The 21,144-nt window shown below is 40.3% G+C and overlaps 1 long non-coding RNA gene across 1 annotated transcript in view; it reads left to right on the forward strand.

The window, feature by feature from the left end:
- The window catches only part of LOC117283082, a 316,003-nt gene that overhangs the window by 294,390 nt on the left and 469 nt on the right, over positions 1-21,144 (forward strand). The window lies entirely within an intron of this gene.

Genomic DNA, 21,144 nt, shown 5'->3' on the forward strand with positions numbered 1-21,144 from the left:
CCCCCCAAAATTAATTTAAGAATTTACTCCAGAAGGTTTAGCTTTTCCAACACGTCACAACAGGCGCAATTTTCCGTGCAGCTTCTTATCCCATGGGTACCGGGGATTTTACCGCGAATAAAACGACTGCAGCGTGAAGCTGACGACTGACCTCCAGCTGTCGCTGAGGTTAAAAACGCGAGGAGCACTAATCTGATTATCGCGTATGTATTCATGACGTGGTGCTTACACACAGCGACTTTATCTCACTTTTCTTATTCGTCACTTACAATTTTATCTCTGTAAACTACACGGGATAGTTTTCGTCACGGGGACTGGTCATCATATATTGGGCAACTATCTGTCAGGATATCACCGGCGCATAGCCTTTCTTTTGTCCTCCTCAGGACCAGTCATTCGCCTTATAAATATTGTCGAAGAAAATTATGCCAGGAAACTTATAATTTCTTTCCAAATTTATATGGAAATTTTGGAAAAATGAAAATCACTTTGGTGACCTAAAATATATGGGGGATAATATTAAAATGAACATTACGTGAATAGAGAGTAAGGTTATGACCAGGATTCAGCTGGCTAAGCAGGGTATCATATGGCAGGCTCTTTGTATATTAACAGTGAACTGTCACGTTACGTAGAAAGTTGGAAATATCTTGACGAGTTGGGCTACTGTTAGATTCTCAAGATGTACTCTGCTCCATTCGCTTATTTATGCAGTTACATTGTTTATATAACACGAAGGATATCTATTAATTAAAATTCGCTCTTTCACTGTATGTGCTTAAGAATTTTTAGCAAACTCCAGTTCATATTCCAAGTTTCCCTCCAATAACTTCTAAGAATAAGCCTAATTGAGGAAAGTAAAACATAACTCCAATCCAGAAAGGAATAAAATATATATCTTAGCTATATTCTCTCAATCCATCTGTACACACTACTTCGAAAATTCTGTATTCACAGACACACACACACACACATAACAAGATCCCTTAGAGACTGTGTACCCCGGCTTCATCTGCTTCTACCGCTGCTTCTCTTTCCGTCCCCAGCCTCACCCTTTCTACGTAACGATCTGATTTATCGGTATTCATCAAAGCCCCGCGTTGCTAGGCTTCGCATAGCGTATTCACATTAGCATGTCGCCATTCAAAGTTCCTTTAAAATTATCGATGCAAATGAAATGACTCGACTCGAAGTGAGAGAGACAGAATTTTAGAGAGAAAAGGGACGACTACAGGAAAGTGAAAGAGGGCTTGACGCACGCAAAACAAGGGACATGTATCGTGTTTATATGTATTTCCATAGTGTTTCTGTACTCCGATCAAATACGTAAAATTTACACTTTATTATATTATGAAATTAATGCTGCACAAACGTGTGACGGCTTCACGAAAATGATTCGGCCTCTCAGGCGGGAGAGATGGACCCTCCTCGCGTCAACTTATGCAGCAGAGGTTCGACATCTCAGTGGCTGTAAACGTCACAATTTCCTTCGTTACCCCCTCAGTTATATCGTCGAACGGTTATCATGAATCGTACTGATTCTCATGGGTACAATTACATGTGTTTTGTATCTACAAAATACATGTGGCATCTGATAAGCTGGAAAGGTGTTCATGACTAATGTCTTATATTGGGATATATCGACTGCTAAACTTTATGTAGATTGTTGAAGAACAAGAGAACCACCAAACGTAACTAACTTTTATTAAATTGTTAGGTCAGTAACATCGCCTGTAGTACCTTCCTCGCCGGTCACGGTCTAAGGCATGTACTATCTTCCCTCGCTCGGAATACGTGATCGTGGGTTCGAATCCCACACAAGGCATGGATGTTTGATGTGTGAATGTGTTTATTCTGTGTTTGTGTTATCCTATGTTTAGGTAGAGGCCTTGTGACGAGCTGATCATCCGTCCAAGGAGTCCTACCATCTGTAGAATGATCGTGAAACTGAGAAATTGGCCCTATGCTCCAATGTGGGAGCAAGAAGAGAGAAAAAAGTACCTTCTTCAGAGACTCGTGTGTTAAAAGGAGATTGCTTATGTTCATATTTAAAATTACATCTGAAGGCCTTAAAATTGTACTACATACGTAAATTTCCTCTAAGGAGCCGGGATAGCGTCGTCGTTATAGCAACTTGCTACGGGCTGGAAAACCGAGGGATCGGAGTTCGAGTCCCGGTAGGGTCAAAATTTTTCTCTTCTCCACAGCGTCCAGACCGGCTCTGGGACCCACCCAGCCTCCTATGGAATGGGTACCGGGAGCTCTTTCCCCAGGGGCTAAAGCGACAGACGTGTGAAGCTGACCACTCACCTGAAACTAGTGTTGAGGTCAAGAAAATATGGATCTATACATCCACTCCCCATACGCCTTCATGACGTAGTTCTTAATTAGTTATGCACAGAGACAGCTTTACCGTTTGCATTTCCCTAAATATAAGAAGTAGCTGCAGAATTTGTTGCTCTGTCTCTAGCGATGTGTTATTAAGTTGTTTTTACGCAAGCGTCTTAGGAATTGTTGGGTAATACAGAGAAGTTCATAGCTTACTTTTTTCTTATTTGCATTTCCTAATCATAACTTTAAAATTTCATCGTGTTTTCATCCAAAAGTAACATAAAAGACACCATGAAAAATTATCAATCGTTTACTGGGGAATTGAGGTAAGCCTTCATGCATTCCTAGCTTCTGAAATAGGTGCAGTTGAGGCTACGATCTTCTGCGTTGTAACGCCCTGTATCTCTGAGAGACCCACGCGTTTCAGAAGAATATATCGCCTCCGTTTTCAGGATCGAAGAGGAAACAGATTAGGAGACCAGTAGAAAGAAAAAGCGGATATGATTGGTTCATCTCAAAATCCAGCCATTTTGCCGAATGGGCAGTACTGCTGGGAATGAAGCCTCTGTTGTCCAGACCATAGTGAACCACAGCAGTAACTGCGGTGTCTAGGATAGGGGTCAGAATGAAAATCACACAATCACAATCAAAATAACAAAATCTACAAATATCGATTATGCATTTCTCCAAAGTGAAAATCCACAGATTTTCGCGGATGGTCAATATAAACTTTTAAATATAAAATTCATGTGTTAATTTGCTAAATCAGGAACTTTCTGTTATTTGTTTGGCGGATTATATTACTAGATTAGCTTAGGTAAGTTTTACGAACTACCAATCATGCAGTATATATTTATTGATTGATATTCTACTCTCTAATTCATAAAAGGTTAATTCGTTTATGAAGAAAATAACCTACATAAATTATATATTTATTGAGAGTCAACGAGAAGAGAAACGGCACAGATCCGAGTGAGCAAATAGACTGGAAATTGCTCTTTCACCCGTTGTTGCAATTATCAATAAGTTATTGGTCAGTGCTTCTCTCACCTGTGAACATTTAATTAATTACAGAAAGATGTCTCTTCACATAAGTATGCTAAATCACATGTCACAAATATCATATGAAGAAGAAGCTTTAGTTTTTGGAATAGCAAATATTAAGACAGGCATAAACAATTGAAAGTGTGATGAACTTGAATCACTCAAAGAACAATGAATCACTACGCACATGAAAAATCTCAATTTGCAGGTCAATATAGTGTTTGTCAGAATGAGATGAAAACCTAAAGACTGTCAAAAACAAGGCCAGTTTCTCTCAGTCTGCAATCTTGGAATCGCCGCTAGCAGATCTGAAATTTCTTCAGGGCGGATCCGGCCCAAAAGCCGGTTGCTGTCCACAACCATCCTATGCTGAGTTCGCGCAAGGCTGTTTGATAATTTATATTGTCATATCACAATAGCTCGTTTATTTTAGTATTTCAGTTTTAAAGAATCATGAATGATTTCTCAGATTTGACTCTCAACAGGTTATATTTTCCGATATACCAAACCTCCTTCTCAGCGGATGACAGAGTGGTTAAGGGGGCCTCGTCGTGAAGCCATACACGTAGCTGTACCTACTCCCGAGGTGCATACAGTTCTCTTTCTACATTCTCACGTAACACTTGGCTATAGGTAAAGCCTGAATTTACTAAATTTTTAAATAGGAAGTAGGTTCCTTTTCGCCAAAGCATAGCTGAAGGAAGGACATTGAAAATAATGCATCATATAAAATACTAGTTCTAATGTTTTATGGGGGCATGAGGTAGCGTAGTTGTTTAAGGCACTATGTTATAAGTCGGAAGGTCATGGGTTCAATCCCCAATTGACCTAATCCTTCCAACCGCACTATGGCTCTGCAGTCTACCCAGCCACTAACAGATATTAGTACCAAGCATCTTCTTGGCGGCCGGCGCGTAAGGCTGACAACCTCACCGTCATCTGTGAGTCGATTGTCTAGAAAACGTGGGAACCTTGACGTCTCACAACCCTATGGGCCTCCACGGCCTGTTACAGGGACAGTTTTACCTAGTTCTTTATTAAATGTCGCTAGAAAATAATTGAAAAATTACAAGAAGCATTTGTTAAGCACTTTTGATAAATTCTCTTCTGTAGATTCGCTCCCTTGTGTGAAACGGAGGAAATGTTAACACGCATCTTAGAGTGTGGAGAGGCATTCTTGCGGAACGCGTGCATACGGGACGCGTGAATTGCAGTCGTTGCTTGCACGGACTTGATGCCACACGACTGGTCTGTTTTAGCATCCAAATAACGTTTTCAAAGGAAGGGTTATTACACACTTCTCATATTGAAATCCTCATTTAAGAAAGGGCATTTTAGTATGAATGGATTTCCCCACCGGCAATCCACTCTTTCCGACAAGGAACGCACAGGACCTTGAGGAGGGAGAAACAGGAAAAGGAGGAGAAATACAAACAGAAGAAGAGGACTAGCGAGATGAATACGTGATAGAACATGAGAAAGAGAGCGGGGAAGAGAGGGAGAGAAAGGATGAGAAGGAAGGAATAAATAAAATAAATAACAGGGAGAGACGAAAAATCAAAGGAAGATAATAAGGAAAACGAGAAGGAAGAGAGAAAGAATAAAAACAAAATTGAGGGGTGGGGGGGAGTAGAGAAAGGCTAAACAGAAGAGACATTTATTTATGTTCATATCACCTACACAGCTTTGTTTGTCGTCTCGTCAATTCACGCAAAGTATTCTTTCTGATGACTTGCACATGGAAGTGTTATCAGCGATAGGCTACCGTTTTCAGCCTAATTTCCTTAGTTTTAGAAAAATAATGAAGGCTTGTGAGATGACCACGATGTCTGTGTGTTTGTGAATTGAATGACTGAACCAGTCTTTACGAAACTTGGTATGTAGACCTATATCATGGCACCTTAGCCCATCTCGACGGCGTATTTCATAAATCCCTCCCATCAGTCTGGGTGCCTTTGTGTGTGTATCCCTTGTCGATGCTACTCAACGTCTCGGTATAAATGTTACCGCTACAAGTACAGGCGCAATAATAGAATTGCTGAACAAGTCTCTTTCTCTGCTGTCCATGTCGTATCAAATGAACGTAGGCTATTAGTTCTTCCCAGAAATATTTTTAGTAGCGTAGCCTATCATCATTTTCCGTGTCATTAATGTTAACACGCTAAAGAGAAGAAAACTGCGAACTTGTATAAGGAATATGAAACGAATTTTCGAGATTCTCTATGACAATCATCTGAGGGAATTCCAACACAAAATCCAAACGAGTATATATTTTCCAACTGATTTATTTTACATAATATGGAGAGAGAATATTTTTTAAATCACTATATTAAACATTTCATTTTATTGGTTCGATTCCCGGCGCTACCAGATTTTCTGAGTAATAGTGGGTCTGGAACGGGGTTCACTCATCCTCGTGAGGATAATTGAGGAGCTACTTCAAGGAAATGGCTGCTTCTGTCTGTAAAAACTAGATTAACGACCATGGGGATCCGTTGCGCTGACTAAGCGACATTCTCTATACGTTAAAGCTGGCACTAACTTCGCTGACAAGCGGCGGTCGCTCGGTCGCTATAGTTCGCTTGCGGACTACAGGACACGGATTTCTTTGTTTGTTTGTTTTTTTTTTGTATTATATATGTCTGTTGTCACGATGGTATGACGTCTGCTCAGTTGCTGATGTAGACGATATCCAAATACGGACTTCAAATGCAAATAAGCTGGGTAGGTTGCGGACAGCAGACAAGGACACATCCTCTAGTTTGAAGTTTGAGGTTGTTAGATTTGAAACATAAAAGTTCTGATTTCTGAGAATGTATGGGACACTGATGTTAAAATACATCTTACCGAAATGAGATGCGAAGAGTTGAAGCGGAGTGTACCGACTGTAGATCGTGTCGTGTCGCATTCCTTCTTTTGGTGGTGTTACAGTTTCTGTTCTATTACCAGAAATTACATCAACATTAATACCTTATTCAGATATTTCAATAGGCTTTATTAAGCCTAATTTTGAACTTTGTAACGTTCCTTCAATGATTATGTATTCTAATTGTAATGTAGTGATAAACCACCGCTTTTATTTTTAAAGTGAATATCTTAAATTTGCATAAGAAGTGGCAGTCACCATACGCGGAATAATTCTGTCTCTAACTTGGCTGGCTCACGGTGTATGATCCGAGATCGATTTTAGGCAAAGTCAGGAATGTTGTCCTCTTCCATGTGGTCCAGACGGCCTCTGGGTCCACCCAGCCTCCTATTCAGTCGGTATCTATTGGTCACTTAGGGCTTCTTCTGATAGTGCGGTCGGGCATGAAGATGATTAATTTTCCCCATTCAGGACTGGGATTAAGAGTACGTGAAGGTATATCTCCATTCCCCAATTCGTCATCATGTCATTGTCCTTAATGGCGCAAGAAGGGGCAGTCAGCTACTTGAATTACGAAACAAAGTTAGTCTTATGAAGATGTGGACATTTAGGTTGATTAAAACATATTGTAACGTGTCTCGTTAATTAGTGACCTTATAACTAATTATATTCCGACGTCGACAGAATAATGGAAAGTTCTTTTGTATAATGTTACATGTTTCTCTCTCCGTCCCTGACTCGATTAGTAGGCGGTCGTACTTAATATTTTATTGTGAAAAGTCATTCAGTGTCCTATTCTCTTCTTTCACTTGGAATGGTACCCACTAATTAAAAAAAACGATCTTTGGACGCGCAAGGTGGCCAATAGTAAAAAGTTCAGTTATTTTGATTTTGGAAATTATCCATCGTTCTATCTTTTATTTAAACCACAACATATCGGAGACTGTATTCTGTCTCCGTCTTCAGGCAAAACCTACTCATTTGGGCTCAATAAATAGAACTAGTCCCTATCTCCGGACACCAGCACTAATACACGTATTAGATAGAATATATAAATAATCAGCGAGAGTTAAGACAAAAATACGAAAAACATTTAAAAAAAATCCCATACGTGAGGCGTAGCATGTAAGTCCATGCATTACTTACGGGCCAATGTCTACAAAATCAGTGTACTTTCAAAATATAAGCAATCACAAGCGCGACAAATACTCTGTATTGTGCCAAGTTAAAGACACGGTTCTCTTATGTAATCTTCTACATTGGACGGATCTGTAGTTTTCTGATTTCTGCTGCAATAATGGGAGTCCAGGTAGGAGAGATGTCTGAGCTGGGTTGGCTGATCGGATGAGCAACCAGACGCATGAGAGCGGGTTCCTTGTGTTTCCTGTGTGTGGTGTTCAGTTCAATTTGTAAGGCCTTCGCTTCTTTCCGACCTATTTTGTGGCCTTCATATGCATGCTGGGCTAACTTTGATTTTTCGAGCAGACGTTGGGTGAAGTAGTATTATATTCCGTACTGCCTAAGAAGTTCGTCAATGGGAATGTGTTTAGATCAAGCTTGTCGTAATAAGGTTTAATTGTTTCAGTGCAGTTTCCGTTAAAAAAGCAACAGCTCTACTAGTGGTGTTTGTGTGGATACTAGCTGTGTCTGCGTTCAGATAGAAGATAAGTTTATTCTGTGGGCTCTAAGATAAGGCTGTCTCTTCTGTAGGAATTCGAAAAACACAGAAACATGAACTAAAATTAAAAGTAAAGTGTATGATGAAGTTGTCCCCGCGCTTGATTTATTAAGCACTACGCCATGAAGACGCATGAGAGAATGGAGACATAGCTCTGCCGCTTCATCCACAGGGAAGGAGCCCCCGGTACCATTTCGGTACGGGACGGTGTGGGCCCCAGCACCGGTCCGAACGCTGTGGAGTAGAGACAAATTTATTTACACTGCTCAGAATCTAACCCTGTCCGTCCAGCCCGTACCCGGACGCTCTATTAAACGGAGTTATTCCTGATCCTGAGTTATGAAAAATGCTGTTAATATTTTTGTTACTTTTTGTTCCTGCAATAGCCAAAAGCCAAAGAAAGTGCTCCAATTATACTGTCTCCGCATAATTTGAAACTGATAGAGAAGATCTGAGGCCACATGTCACATTGTGTGCGACCAGCCTGCGACCAGGCCAGCAGAGAAACAGAAGAGGAGAGGGAGACAGACTTTAGAGAGATCTATGGATTAATATTTTGGCACTGAAGGGTTGAATGGCAAACCTAGCGACATCAGAGATGAAACGTACCAGCACAAGGAGCGGAGGGGGGACGGTGGAAGGAGGAAGAGGATTTTGAGTTTGGTTTGAGGGATGGGTAGGAGAGGGTGATGGAAACTGGTGTGATAGAGGTGGGGTAGGGTGTGGGCTGAGTTCATGGAAAGAGAGATCCGAAGGATATAAGAAAGATAGAGATGGGAAGTCCGCAATATAGGTTGACGTATCTTTGCTTTTGCAAAAGGGAATCTGCTTTTCTGTATGTGTGGTATGGTAGTGTGGTTGCTTAGGAAAACCGGTCGTCATCTCACATTGGCATGAGAAGGAGACGGTTCGGGACTTCTGTGTGTGCGTGATTGGTTGATGGTGACGCAACACCAACGACTATTGGCTTATAACTAGAATGAAAGAGCGATATATATGTAAGCAGGGGTGAGAAAATTGTGTGATAGAGAAAGAGATAGGAACCCCTTTAGTAGAGACTAGACTATACTAACTATAAAGCATTATTGCTCTGGCTGCCGCTGTTATATATTTTCCTTAGCACTTTCCTTCATTTGCATGTGGAATTAGTAATGGAACGCTATGCCATCAGCCTTCCATCTCCATTGGGATTTCTGTTGGAGCAGCCCCTGACTCAGCACACTGTAGAGGGCGTTGCAACTCTCCTGCAGGAGGATATGGTAAGGCAAGATGTTACTCCTGACTGAAGTGAACGGTTCTTCTAAAAAGACGCTTCATTTTAAACGAATTATACAAAAGATGAGCACCTGTCTTGTCCAGCCGTTAGCTCTTCGTCCTTCTAACCTGGAGGTACCGAGTTCCGTTTCAACCCAGCCATTACTCTGATTAAGGTTGTTCCTATATTTCTTCTGTTCCTCCCTCGTTCTTCCTAAGTCTTCGTTGGCCAGCCTCTAACTTAGTTGAAAACAGTCGTTGTGTAGAAAGCAGTCTTCTGGGATTTGGCACCGTGTATAAGTGGTGTTAACCGACGTTTTGGAGGAACGTATCGCCTCCATCTTCAGGGTAGAAGAAAATATAAGAATTCTGCAAGCGAAGAGACAGGAGATGGAGAGAGAAGAGAGATGGAGGCAATATGTTCCTCCGAAACGTCGGTTAACACCACTTATACACGGTGCCAAATCCCAGAAGACTGCTTTCTTCATAGTCACCGCCGTGAAAGCCTCAAATCTTACACAGTCGTTATGTAACTCTCAGAATCGTTCATGTCATGTTTTTTGTCACCAAAAAACCGTTTTGTGACGTGTCTACCCATTGCTAGGCAACGACTAGGTCAACACATTCCCGCTCAAAACAATGCGTACTACAATAGGGTACCTATCTTTAGGTAACGGCACGGTAAACACGCCTCATCAACAACATAGGTTGTGTTTTCCGTGAGATCCGTGCCCGAGACCTATAAAGGAAACAAATAACGCGACCGAGTATAGAACAGTGGTAGAGAGCAAAGAGTCGAGTTTCGGGACCTCAACATGCTAAGATATGACCTTGGAATTGAATTGAGTCGAGTCTTCGGAATTGGCAGTTGCAGAATAATGGCAAGAGAGGAATTAGGCGTGAAAATAAGACTTTATGTGTGATATGAAGTGACAGTGGGACTGTGATAAATCCGTTGCCAGAATATGACTGGTGAAGCCTGAGAACCTTAGTGCTTGCGCAGTGGTGAACCGCAAAATGTGTAGATCAGCGATAGCGCTGTGTTGCTTGCAGTCCCGAGTTGTGTGAACGTACAGGATGCAATAATTCCAATCATCCAACCCAAACTTTTCTTATAAGTCACCCTTGCACGTGACAGTTTACATTTGAATGCTGAACAATATATCATTGCTATTCATATACTTTCACAACCTTGCTCGTACAGATGCATTTGAATTCAGAATGTCGCGACCCGCCACCTGAGGATGCCTGTATCCAACTCTCTGTTACTGGCGGAATGGCTTTGCCGTAACCACTCGGTCATCACAATAACGTATTTATATTTCCATGAAAACTAATGAATTCAATTTATATGAAGATATATTTAATTATCTTGAAATGTCAAGAGGCAGCAGGACACATATCATTGACTAATAACATACAGACTAAAAGAAAACAGCTTTCATAGCTATGTACTCGTCAGTATCAAGGAAACGGTTGAAATGTTGCTAAATGACATATGTTTAGAAGCTGAACATGTGAACTGTCCTAATGTAACTACCTCACTTCATAGCGGCGGCGACCGCAACATTAATTATAATAATGAAAGAAAATTATTTAAGAGAGGTCTAACTAACTTATAGACTTTGTAAGTTTTGAGGTTTTCACGACGATGACTATGAAGAAAGTCGTCTTCTGGGTATAGGCGCCGTGTATTCTTCGTTTTGGCCGACGTTTCGGAGGAAAGTATCGCCTCCATCTTCAGAGCAGGTTACTGGCTTGGAATGCAGAGAGCAGTAGCTACTGCTACGTTCCTCCGAAACGTCGGCCAAAACGAAGAATACACGACGCCTATACCCAGAAGACGACTTTCTTCATAACTTATAGACTTGTTTACGCACGATACATTTAACCATCCTCGGAACAGATCAACCAGTAAAGTGGTTGACTTGATATGTGGGTACCAGGTTTCGATTTCCAATTGGGTCACAAATTTTTTCTCGTCGCCGTGTTCAGACCTAATCTGTGATCCTTCCACCCTTCTGTCAGCTGGTACATGGCGTTCATTCCTCAAGCATAACGCGTGACCTTATGTTCAGGTCCGTCCCACTGCCTCTATACGTCCTTAAAGCTTGGTTCTTTACCAGAGGCTTCTTGTTTTCTTCGTATCACAATAGTTGGTCTTTCTCTTTGAACTGTAACTCTCATGCCTTTACTCAAGGATCTATGAAGAATCACCTGCAAGATCATCATCATCATCATCATCATCAGTATCATTGGCAAAATAGCCCTTATGGCCCATAGCCATCCTTAGAAGATTCTGCTAGATTTGTCTATTCCTAATTCTTTGTTCCCCCCCCCCCTAAAGCTTTAATATAATTTTACACTCAATCTTCCCATCTCCGCTTAGGCCTTCTTCTTTCCCTTCCGCCTCCTGGTTTAGCATTGAGGATTCCTTTTGCAGGTCGTTGCTGGTCCACTCGAACAACATGACCAGCCCGTTTCAGCCAACCCACTTTTATAGAGGTTATAATAGCCGTGTCCTCATACAAAACACGCAGTCCATAATTGTACCTTTCTCCTTTCATTCTTGTCCTTGATTGGCCCTTATATAGACCTCAAACCTTTTGTCTCAAAGTTTGCGAGAGTATTCTCGTCAGTTGTAGACAACAGAAGATGAAGTGAAAACCTGTACTCACATAGCGACTTGTCTGTGACATAGGAATATTTTGTCGTCTTACAGAAACCAAGTAGAATATTTTGAAATACTTACCTCAGAAATTACTTAGAGACTACAGGAGAGCGAGTAAGAAGACGAAGTGAACATTCCGCCTGACACTCTAATTAAAACCTCCAGGGTCCAGAGGACCTTGTGTTGCAGATGGAAGTCACAACGAAACGATATTTCAAACAGACAGCGAGAATAAATGGAANATTAAGGTTGTCAGTCTTACGCGCCGGTCGGCCGCCCTTTACCCCCCGGAAGATTCCCGGTACTCATTTCTGTTAGAGGCTACGTCGACCCTGGGGCCATAGTGCAGCTGGAAGGGTTAGGCCAATTGAAAAATCCAGTTACCTAATAGGAATTTGAACCCGTGACCTTCCCGCATGTAGCTTGCCTCAACAAAGTATGCTACCACGTGCGCCCCTGTATACTCGTAGATGTGTACAGATGAGTAAGGTGAAAATAAAGTTACTCTAGGCCAGAACGTCAGGAAGGCGTACAGAGGACGTTGGTGTAAAGCTGGTGGGAGGTCTTTGATTTCAATTTCCTGATTCATACACACTGTAGACTTCAGCGCCCGATGAAGTTAAAAATTTCGGAAGCTGGTCGCTTCACTACTTAAAAGAAACCTTCAGTTTTCTAACAGCGGGCTGAATGGGTCCCAGAAACGGTCCAGAAAGCGGGGGCGATGGTGCGACGGAAGGACAGCGTATCATATAGTTGGTTATGTGAGCTGTAGAAGCCTGTGTTAAGCGGCTGTTTTCATGCATAGTCAATTCAGAATGTCAGAAGAGTGCGTTTCTTTAGTTTATCCAACGGTGGGTCCCCGACTGAGTAGGTTACAGTGCCCAGTGGCAGAGGGACTTTGAAGCATTCGGTAGGACACAGGACAAGTTATTATCTTCTATTTTTAAGATAATATCCCAGCATATGGACAGAGAAAATGAGGAATAGCAGGAAGATGCGTGATAAAAGAATGTAATTAAATTCTTAAGAATCATAAATGTAACAGAGACCCTAGGATAGAGGGGATTGACTGCTGAAAGTGACAAGTAAATCCAGAGAAATATAGCAAAGATAAGGAAACAATAAGTTCTGTGAAGATCTAATCGCCTACTTTCTTTTGATACTGCACTGACAACAAAGAAACTCACGCATCCAGCAATTCTGTTTCTGCACGTGTATTCGTTGTCATGGTAATTATTTTTACCGAGACGTTGTCTAGCAACGTATGAGGATACACATGCCCACAGATGATGTGAAGATTTATGAAGCAAGCCGTTGAGATGAGATTGTGTTCTATAATATACCTACGAAGTTTCATAAAGATTGGTTCAGGCATTCAAATGTTAATATAGAGAATAAAGAGGAACACAGGTACACAGATATCGTGGTGATCTCATAAGCTTACTTTTATTTTTTCTAAAATAGGAAATTAGGCTAAAAAGATTTCAGAGTCTATAAAAATCGAGAATACTATTTACTGACTTTGCCCATCGTCCTGTTTTGGTCCAGTGACAGAGGTTAGGTCTCTCTAACGGCCCCGACAGAGTAGGCGCCTCACACTGGTACAGGACAGGAAGAGGCCCACTTTCCGAAACGTTGAGTTCTTTAGAATACCGGACGATGGACAAAGTTTAAAATTCAGCAGTGCCGAAAGAAACACTTCTACTGTTTACCTAATACTTCAGCGGTACTTGAATCATAGAAGATGTTATAAACATGCATGGCAGTAAACCAAGTATTCGAAAGAAATTTTAGTACGTATATCATGGTTAGGCCGGTCACGGTAGCCGAGCGGTCTAAGTCATGCACTGTCTTCGCTCGCTCGGAAGCCGGGATTGGGGGTTAAAATCCCACACAGAGCACTGATGTTTGGTGTATGTATGCAATTATTCTGTGTTTGTGTTGTCCTGTGTTTAGGTAACGGCCTTGCGACGGCTATTCACCCGTTGAAGGAGTCCTACCGTCTGTAGAATGATCATGAATCTGAGAAATCATCCCTGTGCTACAAAGTGGGAGCGAGAGGGGAGAATTTAAATGTCGTAGTTAGCTATCGCCTGAAACACGTAGGCGTATACTCGACTATAATCTTAAAGATGATTTTAAAAATTATGATGGGCTAATATTTGTAACAATTCGATACAGTTCTTTATCATCATTTTACAAGATACTTCAGAATCTGATACAACAATCTTGAAGTGAGGGCCTTTATTAAGCAGGAGTAAATTTGAATTAGGTAAATTATTAAATTTGAATTTAGGTAAGAGATGTTAAATATAAAAGACCATTTCAGACATGCTCGAAGACCTGTAACGCAGAAAAGCCGTATTTATATTTATTTATATGAACGGAAAAAATGCTAAGTAGCTACGATATTAAGTAAGAGCATTATTAATTGCTACATTTCATAGGCATTTCGCTTACGTTGTATAAATCTTACTTATGTTAACGTTTGAAAGTATCGAAGCATATAAATATCTGAAGGGTTGTCAGAGATGAATAGTGATGCAGGGGATGATATAGAAGTAGCTCCGACGCTTCTGTATCTGCATAAAGAAGAAGCGAGAGAGGGCGAGGGTACAGGAGCGTGCAGTTGGAAAGTAGCAATTGTCATTAGAGAAGTTCTCCCTTAGTGACATTTCCTTGTATGCATCGTATTCCCAGTACAATGCAATGATTGATCCAGCGCCATAAACTGTCAGAAGATGTATCATGCGGACACGCTGAGAATGTATAGAAGTGAATCATACTGTACAATATTCATCGTTTAAATACCCCATCATAAATCACCGATATTTTTATTATTAAATAGGCCTGGTCCCTATATATGAAAAATATGCTACAGGCTCAAGGTATGGTCCAACAGTGAGCTTTTGTAAACACGGTACTGAACATCATGATTTGATATATACAGGACTTTTCTTGACAAGTTGATTCATAGTTGTTCAATGAAGAATAGTATCGAGTTAGGCGTTTTGTAGGTGACAGGTTGGTTAAACTGTCTGATTGACTGGTTGAGTCGTTAGTTTGTTAGTTAATTAGTTGTGTAGTTATTTTGTACTTTATATTTTAATTAGTTGACTAGCTGATTTGTAAATTTTTTGTTAAACTGTCTGATTGGCTGGTTGAGTCGTTAGTTTGTTAGTTAATTAGTTGTGTAGTTATTTTGTACTTTATATTTTAATTAGTTGACTGGCTGATTTGTAAATTTTTTAGTAAAGTAGTTGATTAGTTCGATGGTAATTAGTAGGTTAATTGATTGATTAGTTGCTGGTTTCGATACCTGGTTCTTTCGTTAAATAATCAATCAGTCTGTAAGCAATTTTTTTTTCAATATATGTAATACCTTCAATGAATTCAGTTTCAAACCGTTGATAATCATATTCGTGCTGCTGCTACTGCGCGGTTGGTTCAGATTCCAAATGTTGCATTTGAAGAAGATAAAAGAAGCTGCCTTAGATACCCATTGTTACAAAATCTGCCATCTCCTATGCGATTGTGTGGGCATTTATGGTTGAACACGTATCTCCACCTTCATATATATCACTCTTCTGCTTCCTCATCCTTACCCACTGGAAGCGCCACCGTTGTCCTCAAGTTTTACTGCTTCTGGAAGTCATTAGCTCCCGTTTCAGGATAAGGAAAGAGACGAAGAAGAAGAAGGAAAGGGGTAGATGGAAAGAGGAACCTGAGAATCGGAACAGGAAGCCTGACGTCGCGTCATACACCAAGGTTGGGTTCGGTGACAAGGGGCTGAGGCTAAATCTTGCTTAGGATTCTAGTGAAGGCTCATTCTTACCCTCTGTTCCCCATTATACACATAAAATGACTTCCATGCTATTTAATGAGACGGTACAGCTGAATAATATGTCTGAATATGGGCTGGAAAACCGAAGGAAGGGATAAGTATTTTTCCCCTTGCCATCATGTCGTACGCCGGTCACGGTAGCCGAGCGGTCTAAGGCGTGTACTGTCTTCACTCGCTTGGAAACCGGGATCGTGGGTTCGAATCCCACTCAGGGCATGGATATTTATTTTGTGTATGTGCGTTTTTCTGTGTTTGTGTACAGGTAGAGGCCTTGCGACGAGCTGATCACCCGCCCAAGGAGTCCTACCGAATGTGTAAGATCTAGAAAAAACGAAGTGAACGGAGAAGTTCATGGAGGTAGGCCTAGGCCCACTGGGACTATAGTGCCAAGGAAAAAAAATCATGTCGTACACTTCACCTAGTTTTCCTTTTACGTGACAAAGCGGCCGGAACTTGAACTTGCGTAATTGAGTCAGTAGGTCTAGAAACCTAAAAACTTCATTTCTGAATTTTCTTAATTTTTCTGTGGTGTGGTCGTGTGTCATCTTTACTTTTAACACCTCGCATAAACGGACGAGTTATTTCTTATATATTACTCACTTAATGATTATAATTACTTAGTCCTTGTCAACATTTGTGGAAACTGAAAAATCTCTTCATCTAGCAATAGTTAGGATAACTTTATCAGACTTAAAGTGGGTTTCAGATTACAATAATTAAAAATTTCTTTGAAGTATTCCAACCAAACAATATTCCTGCAGAAATATCGTTACTGATAGATACAGGTTTTTCAAATATAACTAAGTCTATTGAACAGGGTATTTCAGGAGAAAATAGAAACTCATGTGATCAATATACTCCCCGTCTTTTCTGGACACTAAAAGTTCATTGCCACTGGACCACATTCTTAGCCAGCTGAATACAATTCACGCCTTAAAATCTAATTTCCGTAAGACCCGTTTTAAATGTATCCTACTATCTTCCAGTAATATTCTGAAGGTTTCTACTTCTTGACCAAAATATTTACATATTCTTTATCGTAGCCATGCGTGTTAGAAGACTCACCAAGTCTACTAAATCTGATCATCGTAGTGGTATTAGGCTAAGAGTAAAAGCTGTGAAGCTTCCCATTTTATATTTTTCCTCACGCTCCTGTTACTTCCTCACACTTCGGTTCACAAATTTTCCTTCCTATCCTCTTCTCATACGCTCTCAATTAATGCTCCTTGCTTAGCTTAAGGGATCAAGTTTCACACCAATGTGATGTACTGGCAACACAGTTACAATTCTATGTAATATAATTCTTAGAATTTTAAATAAAGGTCAATGAATACATTTCTAAAAAAATATGTCTGATATCAAAGATAGCAAGCATTCCTCGAATTTAACCTGCTTACAATTTCAATTTTTTAAAAAATCATGTAAATATTTAACTAATTTTTCGAAACGAAACATCGAAGAAAAAGTCTTAAAGAAAAATCTAATGAACAATACCAAGAATAATCCAGGACTGGAATTTAATATTTATAATTGTCTGGCTAGCTTAAGTCTGCAATACATAATAAGACAATGAGACACAAGAACGATTACAGTTTTCATATCCAACCATCCCTTCTATATGAACAATACCGCTTCCTTTCGGAAATAAAATATCTAATGCAAATTTTTCTTCGCGGTTCTTAGGCCACGGTTACCATTTTAGCACTTTAGACTTCACTCGGAAAGAAGGACCCCTGTATCTAGTAACTATATCTACTGGTGCCCCGTTACGACTTCCGACCCATTCTCTACACCTCCTCCCCCTAACCATTCCTTTTCTTACAAGGAGAAGAAAATAAAGAGAACACAATATAAAGCCAGAAAAACAAAAAAGAAGTAAACACAATATACAATAATTTTGAGTCATTTCCTTTATTTTAAAGTTTATTAATGTTATGATTGTGTGTGTCTGGGACAGTGAGGTTATGAAAGGGAATCTTGACGGTGCAGGCAACTTAACAGCAAGTAGATTTGAATATCGCGAGAGAACAATGGAGATACACCACACATTAATAGGCTTCTGTTGTACAACGAATTCTGGAGAAAGAGACAGAATGAGGATGTAAGAAGACGACACTGGGCTAAATCTTCTCATCTTCCTCCAGCCACTACAACCAACCCAGCCTCCCTTTCAGTTAAATATATGTGCAAAGTTATAATACAAGGAAATGTGTGAAACAGAATAAGCAGTTCCAGGGGTGATACTTCAGGGAGGGTTCTATATATGAAGGGGTGGAGTGGAGTAAGCCGTCCCGGGCCGTATTTAACACTGCACTAATAAACAGAAGGTAGAAGTGTCGAGGCAGCCTGGATATGTATGCGAATGTAACATTTAAAGAAATTAAAATTAAAAAGTCACAGGAAGATCAGACAAAATTTTGGACAGCAAAACAACGAAACGTAGTTGATTCTGAGAGGTTCTGACGATGGTGTATAATATTTAGAATTACTGGGGTTTTGGACTTAGTACAATGATTGAGGTTAGCTCTTTCTGAGAGACCCAACAGAGTAGGTGTCTCCCCCATCCCCCCCTCACCTGAGGACGGAGACAGATACAGTTTCCGAAACGTTGTGTTTTCTAGTTTCTAGAATACCGGACGATGGACAAAGTCCAGAAACCCAGTGATTCTGTGCGAAAATTACGATCGCAATTTAGACAAACTGCAAGTCTGTATAGCTATTTTAACGAGAGGTTTAGAGAAAATATATTAGTATTTCAGTTGTATTACTGTTATCATTAGTAGGAGCCAAGTAGGCCTGTTATCAGGGAGGATGAGATGATAGAATATTTACCGCTCGGGAAATGGATGGATATACAATTTTAGTATAACTTCGCCGACAAGCGGCGGTATCTCGGTCGGTATAGTTCGCTTGCGGACTTAAGCCACGAAGTTTAGTTTTTTATATAAATTTCATGGCGTTTCTTTTCAAGAGTGTCTCGCCTTCTAACTATACTGATGTACGTGTATATATATAAATGTCTCAATTGCACGTCAGAAACGTGAAAAATGATTAAGTCAGAGGTACTGGAAACTGTGTCTGCATTTGATTGGGTGCATGTACCAATGAATGTGATGGAAACATAGACTTGTCCCTCCAGTACACAGAGGTTAAGGTGTCATAAAAATTGAGCCATTAAAATAATAAAGCATAAACAGGCGATATGATGTAACGAATTTTATTCAGACTCCTCCAGTTATGCTGCCTGTACACTGTATCCATGTAGTATACAGAGAGTGCGTATTAGTTATATAATTGGAGTTAACATCGAATCAATTGAAAATCTCTCTACTTCACTGATTATATAACATGACCGACTTCGTTGTATCTTGCATTAACTCCAGACCATTGAATACCCATATTAACTCCAACAGAGATACAGAAAGCTAACCAATATAGTTCCTAGCCTCTCTTCATAACGCTCTTTCTCTCCTCCAGAACTGCTTGCTAGGCGCATTCGGAACCCAGCGGAGCACTAAGTTCGCTACAGATATACATATATACATATCTGTAGGATGAAACCACTGAATTTGGATTCATGACTTTCATTTGATGTTGCTCTTTCTTACTAAAATTCTTCAGAGCGCTTTACTTTTGGCTGAAATCGGGGAAATAAATAAATACCTTATACGAGATACATTCGTTTCTCGAGCATAAATCGATAAATATTTGTCGGAGCGAAACAATGCTTGAACAATAGTTACAGAAAAAGTTGAAGCGCGTATTTTATATTAGAAACCCATTTTACGTAAGTCTTACATGTTTTCGAGACATTTAAACGGAAGGAGCGCTACGCCTGCTTTTCCGAATTTGTATATTCAGGGAACATCTGTGTTCTCCCAAACACATCATAATATACCGTTGTCGCCTGTTCTCGGTAACAATAAAATGAAACTTTTACCTGAATTTATGGTCTTCGATCATATAAGCATAAATTTAATTCATATATAATTGATCATGCTACCGAATTCTTCTGTTCTCTGTCATAATATGACAAATGAATTTAGTGATCAAGTTGTTTTATCAGAGCATCTCAACAGACATAGAAAGGAAAGGCATCTCTGACTAAATTCAGACTGCACTGAAATCAGGTTCATTCCATCTTACAGTACAGAAACGTATGCTTGTGCGCCAGAGATCGAGGCAATATTTCCCAACTATTCAATAACTATTTGTCAGACTACAAGGCATGACGTACAAGACCATATTTATGTTCTTTTATTTGTTTATTATAGAGGTAGAGTTCATCAGTCTTCATTATTCGTAGGTAAGGCAGCTCCAGAGTTACAGAATGCTTTTTCTTCTTCACATGTTACATTTTCCTCTCCTACAAATAATTTCAAGATTATGGAAGTTGTAGATGTCATTTACCGTTCCTTCTCTGTTTGTACTTCTTAGGTGCACAGCTTATGCGTTTAGCTTCTTGTTTATTTTCAAAGGACGCTTGATGCTTTAAAGATGTATCGGAGTTTCAGTTGCACTACACATCTGTCGTCATCCAGCATTTTGTATGTTTGTTCCCTGTAAGAGAATGGAAGAAAGTTCAGAGGTACTTCTTGAATCAAGTGCTTGTTCAGACGACTAACCTCGTAGGGCATAATTCTTATTCTTCTTCTTAAGCCAATAGGCTCTCATCTAAACAAAAAATTCTTCACATTTTACGGAACCCGAAGGTACACAACCATGTTCAAAAGAACCTGCCACATTTTCCTATCCTGAGCCAGTTTAATTCAGCCCAAAGGTTCATATCATATTTAAGATGCATTTTAACATTATCATCCCATGTACACCTACAATTTCAGACAGTTTTCTTCCCCCTACGGGGGCACGCGGTAACATAGTTGGTCGAGGCACTATGCTACAAGCCAGAAGCTTGTGGTTTCGAGTCCCGATGTGGTGGGTTATTTTCAATTGACCTAATCCTTCCAACCGCACTATGGCCCTAGGTTCGACTCAGCACCTAACAGAAATGAGTGTCAGGAATCTTCCTGGAGGGTTAAGGGCAGCCTGCGCATGAGGCTGACAACCTTACCGCCATCTATGTGCCGATTGTCTAGAAAATGTTGGAGCCACGACGTCTCACAATCCTATAGGCCTTCATGGCCTGTTACAGGGATAGTTTTACCTTAGTTATTTCCGTTCAGGTTTTCCGATAACAATTTTATATACATTTCTCATTTCTACCATGCCTACCACACACCCAGTTTGCTTGTGTATTGTCAGCAAAATTCGAAGATTGACAAATAATAACATGACTGGAATGTAAATAATTGATAAGCCCACTGTTGTGGATACTCAAGTAACTTATTTCATTGGCCGCGCCATAGCTCAAGCGGTTAGTCGTTGGCTTCCCACTACGGCGGCCCGGGTTCGATCCCGGGTCTGGTCAAGTGGGATTTATGGTGGACAAAGTGGCG

The sequence above is a fragment of the Cryptotermes secundus genome, unplaced genomic scaffold, assembly GCF_002891405.2.
Source record: "Cryptotermes secundus unplaced genomic scaffold, Csec_1.0 scaffold49, whole genome shotgun sequence".
Lineage (NCBI taxonomy): Eukaryota > Metazoa > Arthropoda > Insecta > Blattodea > Kalotermitidae > Cryptotermes > Cryptotermes secundus.